We start from the raw sequence: 13355 nt of genomic DNA, 5'->3' as shown, positions 1-13355 counted from the left end.
ATAAATTAGCTCCTGTTGTTGCTGTGTTTAGTAATAAATTGATCACCTTTCGTCACTTTTGGTGTATTCATGTACTTGTATATTTTTAATCGTCACAGAAACATTCATGTACATACACAGATATCAGGTCTTGTGTTGCACTAACTAGTGTTTACTGTATGTATTGCTGCATTTTTCACTGGTGTTTCTGAAATGCTGAAAAATACTACTCAAGAGTATTTTATTAATATCAATAATATCAAAGCAAGGGACCACTTGCCATTTTAGCACTTTTAAATCCATTCAACAACTGCAACAAATCAGACTGTTCTAATGAAGACGGCTTTATCTAAATTTTTAACGGCAATCTGGAGTGTCATGTTTCAGTATTTCAGAAATACAAAAAAAAAAAAGACTGCACTCTTAAAACAGAATTGTTTAACGAATTTAAGATTATGAATTGAATTGTTGACCAACTTAAAAAATTGTTTCAACTGGTAACACTCAATTGAAGTTAGTCCAAAGTGAATATTAAGTTTAATTAATTATGAGTTCATTAAATTAAATATATTAATCTAAAAAAATGACTAATTCAAAGTATTAAATTTAATGAACTCATAATCAATTAAACTTAATATATTCTTTTTGGACTAACTTAATTCAGTAATACGTTAACAATTGAAGCATTTTTTTAATTGGTCAACAGTTCAATTTGTAATCTTTAATTGGTTAAACAATTCTCTTTTTAGAGTGTGGATGGGACACAAGATCTCCATGACAACACAATCTTTCATGCAGTGCATGGGCCAGGTTTGGGCCGGCAGCACATCTTAAATTGATCGGTTTATAGTGTATGGGCCAGACCTGGGCCAACAGTAGAGTTTTCAGTTAATATCGGTATGCCGTGTGTGGGCCAGAGGTGGGCCAATTTATTATAGGCTACCTAAAGTAAGACAGCATGTGGGCCAGAAGTGAGCCACAGCCTTTTTCTGTTGTTAACAATACACTGGCCCATGTCAGGCCCATTCATGTTGAACCAGAACGTCTTGCCGTGTGTGGGCCGGTCTTGGCCCGAGGACCCAGCCGTATACTGGGCCAGAACAAACGCAAGCATGTGGCCCATATATGAGCCGGAGGAATTTTGCTACCTGGGACATGTCAAGTGTGGGATTTTTTTTGGAGCATGTACCGTGGAGTTATTAAGCATATCCTTCATTCACGATATTGCTTTTAATGTCCATAGAGGCTATCAAAAATAAATAAAAATATATATATGTTTGGATAAGTCTGATGCCAGTGAACATTTTGAGTGGTGGAAACTAAAAGAATATTCAGAAATGACTTCGTTATCACACTTAGAATGAGTTTACATTTTTTGTACAAAATACCGTATGTGGGGTATTTTTTTTTCATGCCTCAAGGGCTAGGTGGCGCTGCATATATAACTGAATGTTGTCATAGAGATAACTTCAGGCCTTGACGATAAACATACATGTCAAGTTTGGGATTTTTTGGAGCATGTACCGGGGAGTTATCAAGCATATCCTTTTTCATTGTGAAACACAAATTTTGATGCCCCGCCCTCATCATATAGTATTTCGAAAAGTCAAAATTTTTCCCCCTGTCGTTGGCTCAGGTCTTGACATGGTCCAGGCCAAGTCTTAACTCAGTCGGATGAAACGTGTAGGAGAAGTGGGCAAAAGTCTGCCCCCTGTGAATGTGCAAAAATCGTCAAAAATGGGACATTCAAAAATTCGTAGCTCACTTCCTGTTCATTTTAGCATATGGGTACAAGAGACTTTTTTGTAGGTCTTGGGCTCCCTCATACACCTAAAAATATTCGTCGTTCTTGCTTAAACGTACAACCGGGGCTGCTTCGTTAAAAATTTCGAGGGGGCACTATTGAGTCATTTTTGTAAAAATAGCACAATCAACAATAAAATATTGCTCATTTTACCAGGCCAGATGTGTGTGCCAAGTTTCAGGAGTTTCTGTGCATGTTTAGACCCTCAAAACTGGCGTTGTTTTCTTGGCGAACAGCGCTTAGCCACGCCCACAGCAATTCGCGAAAACTCACAAACTTCGTGTTGTGACATCATGAAGGCCGAAACCCTCATCTGAGCAAATATGAGGTAGGTCCAGTTAACGTGTTTGGAGAAAAACGTAGAAGAAAATTCGTAAGAAAAAAATTGCCACTAGGTGGCGCTATCAGTTAGATGAAATATAAGTCAGTAGATGTCTTTAGGGCTGGACTCTCATCAAATGTGTGAAATTTTGAGAAGATAGGATCATCTCGGTCAAGTTAATGCAGCTTTTATTTTCACGAAAAATCTTCAGACTTTGCGTCACCGTAGCGGCCACGCCCTTTGGCGAAAAGTTACAATATTCGGTGTGGGGCATGATCAACATCTTAAGCCTTTTCTGACCAATTTTCAAATGGATCCCTTCAACAAGCTCAGCACAGTAGCTAAAAACGTAAAGTATGACATTTATTGTAACCACTAGGTGGCGCTATATGTATAACTGAATTTTATCATATAGATGTTTTCAGGCCGTGACTATTACGTTGGCTGAGAAGTTTGAGATTTTTTGGAGCTTGAACATGGGAGTTATTAAGCATTTGCTCTTTCTGGACAAATGAAATTTTAAAGGCAATATTTGATGCCCCGCCCCCGTCATATAGTATTTCAAAAAGGCAAGATGTTTTGCCCAGTTTTTCTCTCAGGTCTTGAGATGATAAATGCCAAGTTTGAAGTCAATTGGATGAAAAATGTTTGCAAAGGGGGAAAAGCATGACCACAGTGAATGTGCCAAAATAGGCCAAAATTGGACATTAAAAAATTCATAGCTCATTTCCTGTACATTTTAGCTACATGGTCCCAATAGACTTTTTTGTGCGTCTCGGGGTGCTACACGTGCCTGCCAATTTTCGTTGCTCTAGCTCAAACGTGCCGGGCTTGGTTTTTATTTTTCTACGCTAGGGGGCGCTATCGAGTCGCGTTGTTATGACGACTTAATAATATCAAATTTTTCGCCGGGCCTGAGGAGTGTGCAAAGTTCGGTGAGTTTTCGTGAATGTTTAGGTACCCAAAATCGCGATCGTTTGCGGAGAATAAAGAAGAAGAATAATAATAATAATAATAATAATAATAATAATAATAATAATTTTTACAAAAACAATAGGGACCTCGCAGCGGTCGCTGCTCGGGCCCTAATAATAATAATAATTTTTACAAAAACAATAGGGACCTCGCAGCGGTCGCTGCTCGGGCCCTAATAACTAGAGCTGCGAGCAGCTATAAAGGGCCCTCGCAGCCCGGGCCACGTTGGAGTCCTTGCACGTTGGAGTACTTGCACGTTAGGGTACTGGCACGTTGGGGTACTGGCACGTTGGGGTACTGGCATATTGGAAGCAAAATTTCTTTGAAAATGGCATAATAAACGTTTACATGTAGAATATTTTTTTTGCCAGTGTGTCAAGCTCAACGGGTTTTGGTGATTGTTAAGACCTGCAAAAATCAGCGTCCTTTTTTATTTTTAGGCAATGAGTTGCCCTGATTGGTATTTTTTGTAAAAGTGTATATATACATCATCGCTCGTTGTACTCATTGCACAATGTTACTTTTATTGTCCAAAGGGGCAATCAAAAATGAATAAAACAAAATGGAAACGTACATACGTTTGGATCGGTGTGAAGCCAGTGAACAATTTGAGTGGTGGAAACTAAAAGAATATTCAGAAATGACTTAGTCATCACACTTAGAATGAGTTTAAATTTTTTTGTACAAAATACCGTATGTGGTTTTTTTTTTTATATAAGCCTCAAGGGCTAGGTGGCGCTGTATTTATAACTGAATGTTGTCATCGAGATACCTTCAGGCCTTGATTATAAGCATACATGTCAAGTGTGGGATTTTTTTTGGAGCATGTACCGTGGAGTTATTAAGCATATCCTTCATTCACGATATTGCTTTTAATGTCCACAGAGGCCATCAAAAATAAATAAAAATATATATATGTTTGGATAAGTCTGATGCCAGTGAACATTTTGAGTGGTGGAAACTAAAAGAATATTCATAAATGACTTAGTTATCACACTTAGAATGAGTTTACATTTTTTGTACAAAATACCGTATGTGGGGTATTTTTTTTTTATGCCTCAAGGGCTAGGTGGCGCTGCATATATAACTGAATGTTGTCATAGAGATAGCTTCAGGCCTTGACGATAAACATACATGTCAAGTTTGGGATTTTTTGGAGCATGTACCGGGGAGTTATTAAGCATATCCTTTTTCAGTGCGAAACACAAATTTTGATGCCCCGCCTTCATCATATAGTATTTCGAAAGGTCAAGATTTTTCCCCCTGTCGTTGGCTCAGGTCTTGACATGGTCCAGGTCAAGTCTTAACTCAGTCAGATGAAACGTGTAGGAGAAGTGGGCAAAAGTCTGCCCCCTGTGAATGTGAAAAAATTGTCAAAAATGGGACATTCAAAAATTCGTAGCTCACTTCCTGTTCATTTTAGCATATGGGTCCATTAGACTTTTTTGTAGGTCTTGGGCTCCTTCATACACCTAAAAATATTCGTCGTTCTTGCTTAAACGTACAACCGGGGCTGCTTCGTTAAAAACTTCTAGGGGGCGCTATTGAGTCATTTTTGTAAAAATAGCACAATCAACAATAAAATATTGCTCATTTTACCAGGCCAGATGTGTGTGCCAAGTTTCATGAGTTTCTGTGCATGTTTAGACCCTCAAAACTGGCGTTGTTTTCTTGGCGAACAGCACTTAGCCACACCCACAGCAATTCGCGAAAACTCACAAACTTCGTGTTGTGACATCATGAAGGCCGAAACCCTCATCTGAGCAAATATGAGGTAGGTCCAGTTAACGTGTTTGGAGAAAAACGTAGAAGAAAATTCGTAAGAAAAAAAATTGCCACTAGGTGGCGCGATCAGTTAGATGAAATATAAGTTCATAGATGTCTTTAGGGCTGGACTCTCATCAAATGTGTGAAATTTTGAGAAGATAGGATCATCTCGGTCAAGTTAATGCAGCTTTTATTTTCACGAAAAATCTTCAGACTTTGCGTCACCGTAGCGGCCACGCCCTTTGGCGAAAAGTTACAATATTCGGTGTGGGGCATAATCAACATCTTAAGGCTTTTCTGACCAATTTTCAAATGGATCCCTTCAACAAGCTCAGCACAGTAGCTAAAAACGTAAAGTATGACATTTATTGTAACCACTAGGTGGCGCTATATGTATAACTGAATTTTATCATATAGATGTTTTCAGGCCGTGACTATTACGTTGCCTGAGAAGTTTGAGATTTTTTGGAGCTTGAACATGGGAGTTATTAAGCATTTGCTCTTTCTGGACAAATGAAATTTTAAAGGCAATATTTGATGCCCCGCCCCCGTCATATAGTATTTCAAAAAGGCAAGATGTTTTGCCCAGTTGTTCTCTCAGGTCTTGAGATGATAAATGCCAAGTTTGAAGTCAATTGGATGAAAAATGTTTGCAAAGGGGGAAAAAGCATGACCACAGTGAATGTGCCAAAATAGGCCAAAATTGGACATAAAAAAATTCATAGCTCACTTCCTGTACATTTTAGCTACATGGTCCCAATAGACTTTTTTTTGCGTCTCGGGGTGCTACACGTGCCTGCCAATTTTTGTTGCTCTAGCTCAAACGTGCCGGGCTTGGTTTTTATTTTTCTACGCTAGGGGGCGCTATCGAGTCGCATTGTTATGACGACTTAATAATATCAAATTTTTCGCCGGGCCTGAGGAGTGTGCAAAGTTCGGTGAGTTTTCGTGAATGTTTAGGTACCCAAAATCGCGATCGTTTGCGGAGAATAAAGAAGAAGAAGAAGAAGAATAATAACTAGAGCTGCGAGCAGCTATAAAGGGCCCTCGCAGCCCGGGCCACGTTGGAGTCCTTGCACGTTGGGGTACTTGCACGTTAGGGTACTGGCACGTTGGGGTACTGGCACGTTGGGGTACTGGCATATTGGAAGCAAAATGTCTTTGAAAATGGCATAATAAACGTTTACATGTAGAATATTTTTTTTGCCAGTGTGTGTCAAGCTCAACGGGTTTTGGTGATTGTTAAGACCTGCAAAAATCAGCGTCCTTTTTTATTTTTAGGCAATGAGTTGCCCTGATTGGTATTTTTTGTAAAAGTGTATATATACATCATCGCTCGTTGTACTCATTGCACAATGTTACTTTTATTGTCCAAAGGGGCAATCAAAAATGAATAAAACAAAATGGAAACGTACATACGTTTGGATCGGTGTGAAGCCAGTGAACAATTTGAGTGGTGGAAACTAAAAGAATATTCAGAAATGACTTAGTCATCACACTTAGAATGAGTTTAAATTTTTTTGTACAAAATACCGTATGTGGGGTTTTTTTTTTATATAAGCCTCAAAGGCTAGGTGGCGCTGTATTTATAACTGAATGTTGTCATCGAGATACCTTCAGGCCTTGATTATAAGCATACATGTCAAGTGTGGGATTTTTTTTGGAGCATGTACCGTGGAGTTATTAAGCATATCCTTCATTCACGATATTGCTTTTAATGTCCACAGAGGCTATCAAAAATAAATAAAAATATATATATGTTTGGATAAGTCTGATGCCAGTGAACATTTTGAGTGGTGGTAACTAAAAGAATATTCATAAATGACTTAGTTATCACACTTAGAATGAGTTTACATTTTTTGTACAAAATACCGTATGTGGGGCATTTTTTTTTTATGCCTCAAGGGCTAGGTGGCGCTGCATATATAACTGAATGTTGTCATAGAGATAGCTTCAGGCCTTGACGATAAACATACATGTCAAGTTTGGGATTTTTTGGAGCATGTACCGGGGAGTTATTAAGCATATCCTTTTTCAGTGCGAAACACAAATTTTGATGCCCCGCCTTCATCATATAGTATTTCGAAAAGTCAAGATTTTTCCCCCTGTCGTTGGCTCAGGTCTTGACATGGTCCAGGTCAAGTCTTAACTCAGTCAGATGAAACGTGTAGGAGAAGTGGGCAAAAGTCTGCCCCCTGTGAATGTGCAAAAATTGTCAAAAATTGGACATTCAAAAATTCGTAGCTCACTTCCTGTTCATTTTAGCATATGGGTCCAAGAGACTTTTTTGTAGGTCTTGGGCTCCCTCATACACCCAAAAATATTCGTCGTTCTTGCTTAAACGTACAACCGGGGCTGCTTCGTTAAAAACTTCTAGGGGGCGCTATTGAGTCATTTTTGTAAAAATAGCACAATCAACAATAAAATATTGCTCATTTTACCAGGCCAGATGTGTGTGCCAAGTTTCATGAGTTTCTGCGCATGTTTAGACCCTCAAAACTGGCGTTGTTTTCTTGGCGAACAGTGCTTAGCCACGCCCACAGCGATTCGCGAAAACTCACAAACTTCGTGTTGTGACATCATGAAAGCCGAATCCCTCATCTGAGCAAATATGAGGTAGGTCCAGTTCACGTGTTTGGAGAAAAAACGTAGAAGAAAATTCGTAAGAAAAAAAATTGCCACTAGTTGGTGCTATCAGTAAGATGAAATATAAGTTCATAGATGTCTTTAGGGCTGGACTCTCATCAAATGTGTGACATTTTGAGAAGATAGGATCATCTCGGTCAAGTTCATGCAGCTTTTATTGTCACGAAAAATCTTTCGACTTTGCGGCACCGTAGCGGCCACGCCCTTTGGCGAAAAGTTACAATATTCGGTGTGGGGCATGATCAACATCTTAAGGCTTTTCTGACCAATTTTCAAATGGATCCCTTCAACAAGCTCAGCACAGTAGCTAAAAACGTAAAGTATGACATTTATTGTAACCACTAGGTGGCGCTATATGTATAACTGAATTTTATCATATAGATGTTTTCAGGCCGTGACTATTACGTTGCCTGAGAAGTTTGAGATTTTTTGGAGCTTGAACATGGGAGTTATTAAGCATTTGCTCTTTCTGGACAAATGAAATTTTAAAGGGAATATTTGATGCCCCGCCCCCGTCATATAGTATTTCAAAAAGGCAAGATATTTTGCCCAGTTGTTCTCTCAGGTCTTGAGATGATAAATGCCAAGTTTGAAGTCAATTGGATGAAAAATGTTTGCAAAGGGGGAAAAAGCATGACCACAGTGAATGTGCCAAAATAGGCCAAAATTGGACATTAAAAAATTCATAGCTCACTTCTTGTACATTTTAGCTACATGGTCCCAATAGACTTTTTTGTGCGTCTCGGGGTGCTACACATGCCTGCCAATTTTTGTTGCTCTCGCTCAAACGTGCCGGGCTTGGTTTTTATTTTTCTACGCTAGGGGGCGCTATCGAGTCGCATTGTTATGACGACTTAATAATATCAAATTTTTCGCCAGGCCTGAGGAGTGTGCAAAGTTCGGTGAGTTTTCGTGAATGTTTAGGTACCCAAAATCGCGATCGTTTGCGGAGAATAAATAATAATAATAATAATAATAATAATAATAATTTTTACAAAAACAATAGGGACCTCGCAGCGGTCGCTGCTCGGGCCCTAATAATAATAATAATAATAATAATAATAATAATAATTTTTACAAAAACAATAGGGACCTCGCAGCGGTCGCTGCTCGGGCCCTAATAATAATAATAATAATAATAATAATAATAATTCGAACGAAAAACAATAGGGACCTCGCAGCGGTCGCTGCTCGGGCCCTAACTAGAGCTGCGAGCAGCTATAAAGGGCCCTCGCAGCCCGGGCCACGTTGGAGTCCTTGCACGTTGGGGTACTTGCACGTTAGGGTACTGGCACGTTGGGGTACTGGCACGTTGGGGTACTGGCATATTGGAAGCAAAATTTCTTTGAAAATGGCATAATAAACGTTTACATGTAGAATATTTTTTTTGCCAGTGTGTGTCAAGCTCAACGGGTTTTGGTGATTGTTAAGACCTGCAAAAATCAGCGTCCTTTTTTATTTTTAGGCAATGAGTTGCCCTGATTGGTATTTTTTGTAAAAGTGTATATATACATCATCGCTCGTTGTACTCATTGCACAATGTTACTTTTATTGTCCAAAGGGGCAATCAAAAATGAATAAAACAAAATGGAAACGTACATACGTTTGGATCGGTGTGAAGCCAGTGAATAATTTGAGTGGTGGAAACTAAAAGAATATTCATAAATGACTTAGTTATCACACTTAGAATGAGTTTTCATTTTTTGTACAAAATACCGTATGTGGGTTTTTTTTTTTTATATATATTATGCCTCAAGGGCTAGGTGGCGCTGTATTTATAACTGAATGTTGTCATAGAGATACCTTCAGGCCTTGATTATAAGCATACATGTCAAGTGTGGGATTTTTTTTGGAGCATGTACCGTGGAGTTATTATGCATATCCTTCATTCACGATATTGCTTTTAATGTCCACAGAGGCTATCAAAAATAAATAAAAATATATATATGTTTGGATAAGTCTGATGCCAGTGAACATTTTGAGTGGTGGAAACTAAAAGAATATTCATAAATGACTTAGTTATCACACTTAGAATGAGTTTACATTTTTTGTACAAAATACCGTATGTGGGGTATTTTTTTTTATGCCTCAAGGGCTAGGTGGCGCTGCATATATAACTGAATGTTGTCATAGAGATAGCTTCAGGCCTTGACGATAAACATACATGTCAAGTTTGGGATTTTTTGGAGCATGTACCGGGGAGTTATTAAGCATATCCTTTTTCAGTGCGAAACACAAATTTTGATGCCCCGCCTTCATCATATAGTATTTCGAAAGGTCAAGATTTTTCCCCCTGTCGTTGGCTCAGGTCTTGACATGGTCCAGGTCAAGTCTTAACTCAGTCAGATGAAACGTGTAGGAGAAGTGGGCAAAAGTCTGCCCCCTGTGAATGTGCAAAAATTGTCAAAAATGGGACATTCAAAAATTCGTAGCTCACTTCCTGTTCATTTTAGCATATGGGTCCAAGAGACTTTTTTGTAGGACTTGGGCTCCCTCATACACCTAAAAATATTTGTCGTTCTTGCTTAAACGTACAACCGGGGCTGCTTTGTTAAAAACTTCTAGGGGGCGCTATTGAGTCATGTTTTTAAAAATAGCACAATCAACAATAAAATATGGCTCATTTTACCAGGCCAGATGTGTGTGCCAAGTTTCATGAGTTTCTGTGCATGTTTAGACCCTCAAAACTGGCGTTGTTTTCTTGGCGAACAGCGCTTAGCCACACCCACAGCAATTCGCGAAAACTCACAAACTTCGTGTTGTGACATCATGAAGGCCGAAACCCTCATCTGAGCAAATATGAGGTAGGTCCAGTTAACGTGTTTGGAGAAAAACGTAGAAGAAAATTCGTAAGAAAAAAAATTGCCACTAGGTGGCGCTATCAGTTAGATGAAATATAAGTCAGTAGATGTCTTTAGGGCTGGACTCTCATCAAATGTGTGAAATTTTGAGAAGATAGGATCATCTCGGTCAAGTTAATGCAGCTTTTATTTTCACGAAAAATCTTCAGACTTTGCGTCACCGTACGGCCACGCCCTTTGGCGAAAAGTTACAATATTCGGTGTGGGGCATGATCAACATCTTAAGGCTTTTCTGACCAATTTTCAAATGGATCCCTTCAACAAGCTCAGCACAGTAGCTAAAAACGTAAAGTATGACATTTATTGTAACCACTAGGTGGCGCTATATGTATAACTGAATTTGATCATATAGATGTTTTCAGGCCGTGACTATTACGTTGCCTGAGAAGTTTGAGATTTTTTGGAGCTTGAACATGGGAGTTATTAAGCATTTGCTCTTTCTGGACAAATGAAATTTTAAAGGCAATATTTGATGCCCCGCCCCCGTCATATAGTATTTCAAAAAGGCAAGATGTTTTGCCCAGTTTTTCTCTCAGGTCTTGAGATGATAAATGCCAAGTTTGAAGTCAATTGGATGAAAAATGTTTGCAAAGGGGGAAAAAGCATGACCACAGTGAATGTGCCAAAATAGGCCAAAATTGGACATAAAAAAATTCATAGCTCACTTCCTGTACATTTTAGCTACATGGTCCCAATAGACTTTTTTGTGCGTCTCGGGGTGCTACACGTGCCTGCCAATTTTCGTTGCTCTAGCTCAAACGTGCCGGGCTTGGTTTTCATTTTTCTACGCTAGGGGGCGCTATCGAGTCGCATTGTTATGACGACTTAATAATATCAAATTTTTCGCCGGGCCTGAGGAGTGTGCAAAGTTCGGTGAGTTTTCGTGAATGTTTAGGTACCCAAAATCGCGATTGTTTGCGGAGAATAAAGAAGAAGAAGAAGAAGAAGAAGAAGAAGAAGAAGAATTTTTACAAAAACAATAGGGACCTCGCAGCGGTCGCTGCTCGGGCCCTAATAATAATAATAATGATAATAATAATAATAATAATTTTTACAAAAACAAAAGGGACCTCGCAGCGGTCGCTGCTCGGGCCCTAATAATAATTTTTACAAAAACAATAGGGACCTCGCAGCGGTCGCTGCTCGGGCCCTAATAATAATAATTTTTACAAAAACAATAGGGACCTCGCAGCGGTCGCTGCTCGGGCCCTAATAACTAGAGCTGCGAGCAGCTATAAAGGGCCCTCGCAGCCTGGGCCACGTTGGAGTCCTTGCACGTTGGGGTACTTGCACGTTAGGGTACTGGCACGTTGGGGTACTGGCACGTTGGGGTACTGGCATATTGGAAGCAAAATTTCTTTGAAAATGGCATAATAAACGTTTACATGTAGAATATTTTTTTGCCAGTGTGTGTCAAGCTCAACGGGTTTTGGTGATTGTTAAGACCTGCAAAAATCAGCGTCCTTTTTTATTTTTAGGCAATGAGTTGCCCTGATTGGTATTTTTTGTAAAAGTGTATATATACATCATCGCTCGTTGTACTCATTGCACAATGTTACTTTTATTGTCCAAAGGGGCAATCAAAAATGAATAAAACAAAATGGAAACGTACATACGTTTGGATCGGTGTGAAGCCAGTGAACAATTTGAGTGGTAAAAACTAAAAGAATATTCAGAAATGACTTAGTCATCACACTTAGAATGAGTTTAAATTTTTTTGTACAAAATACCGTATGTGGGTTTTTTTTTTATATAAGCCTCAAGGGCTAGGTGGCGCTGTATTTATAACTGAATGTTGTCATCGAGATACCTTCAGGCCTTGATTATAAGCATACATGTCAAGTGTGGGATTTTTTTTGGAGCATGTACCGTGGAGTTATTAAGCATATCCTTCATTCACGATATTGCTTTTAATGTCCACAGAGGCCATCAAAAATAAATAAAAATATATATATGTTTGGATAAGTCTGATGCCAGTGAACATTTTGAGTGGTGGAAACTAAAAGAATATTCATAAATGACTTAGTTATCACACTTAGAATGAGTTTACATTTTTTGTACAAAATACCGTATGTGGGGTATTTTTTTTTATGCCTCAAGGGCTAGGTGGCGCTGCATATATACCTGAATGTTGTCATAGAGATAGCTTCAGGCCTTGACGATAAACATACATGTCAAGTTTGGGATTTTTTGGAGCATGTACCGGGGAGTTATTAAGCATATCCTTTTTCAGTGCGAAACACAAATTTTGATGCCCCGCCTTCATCATATAGTATTTCGAAAGGTCAAGATTTTTCCCCCTGTCGTTGGCTCAGGTCTTGACATGGTCCAGGTCAAGTCTTAACTCAGTCAGATGAAACGTGTAGGAGAAGTGGGCAAAAGTCTGCCCCCTGTGAATGTGAAAAAATTGTCAAAAATGGGACATTCAAAAATTCGTAGCTCACTTCCTGTTCATTTTAGCATATGGGTCCATTAGACTTTTTTTGTAGGTCTTGGGCTCCCTCATACACCTAAAAATATTCGTCGTTCTTGCTTAAACGTACAACCGGGGCTGCTTCGTTAAAAACTTCTAGGGGGCGCTATTGAGTCATTTTTGTAAAAATAGCACAATCAACAATAAAATATTGCTCATTTTACCAGGCCAGATGTGTGTGCCAAGTTTCATGAGTTTCTGTGCATGTTTAGACCCTCAAAACTGGCGTTGTTTTCTTGGCGAACAGCACGTAGCCACACCCACAGCAATTCGCGAAAACTCACAAACTTCGTGTTGTGACATCATGAAGGCCGAAACCCTCATCTGAGCAAATATGAGGTAGGTCCAGTTAACGTGTTTGGAGAAAAACGTAGAAGAAAATTCGGAATAAAAAAAATTGCCACTAGGTGGCGCGATCAGTTAGATGAAATATAAGTTCATAGATGTCTTTAGGGCTGGACTCTCATCAAATGTGTGAAATTTTGAGAAGATAGGATCATCTCGGTCAAGTTAATGCAGCTTTTATTT

General features: G+C 39.1%; 1 protein-coding gene across 5 annotated transcripts in view; it reads right to left on the bottom strand.

Moving 5' to 3' along the window:
• fbxw2 (F-box and WD repeat domain containing 2) overlaps positions 1-13355 on the bottom strand; it is a 461765-nt gene that overhangs the window by 87440 nt on the left and 360970 nt on the right. The gene's annotated exons all lie outside the window — the stretch shown is intronic.

The sequence above is a fragment of the Festucalex cinctus genome, chromosome 15, assembly GCF_051991245.1.
Source record: "Festucalex cinctus isolate MCC-2025b chromosome 15, RoL_Fcin_1.0, whole genome shotgun sequence".
Classification (NCBI taxonomy): Eukaryota; Metazoa; Chordata; class Actinopteri; order Syngnathiformes; family Syngnathidae; genus Festucalex; species Festucalex cinctus.
The sequence above is the reverse complement of the archived record's forward strand: the minus strand, read 5'-3'. Positions and strand labels throughout refer to the sequence as shown.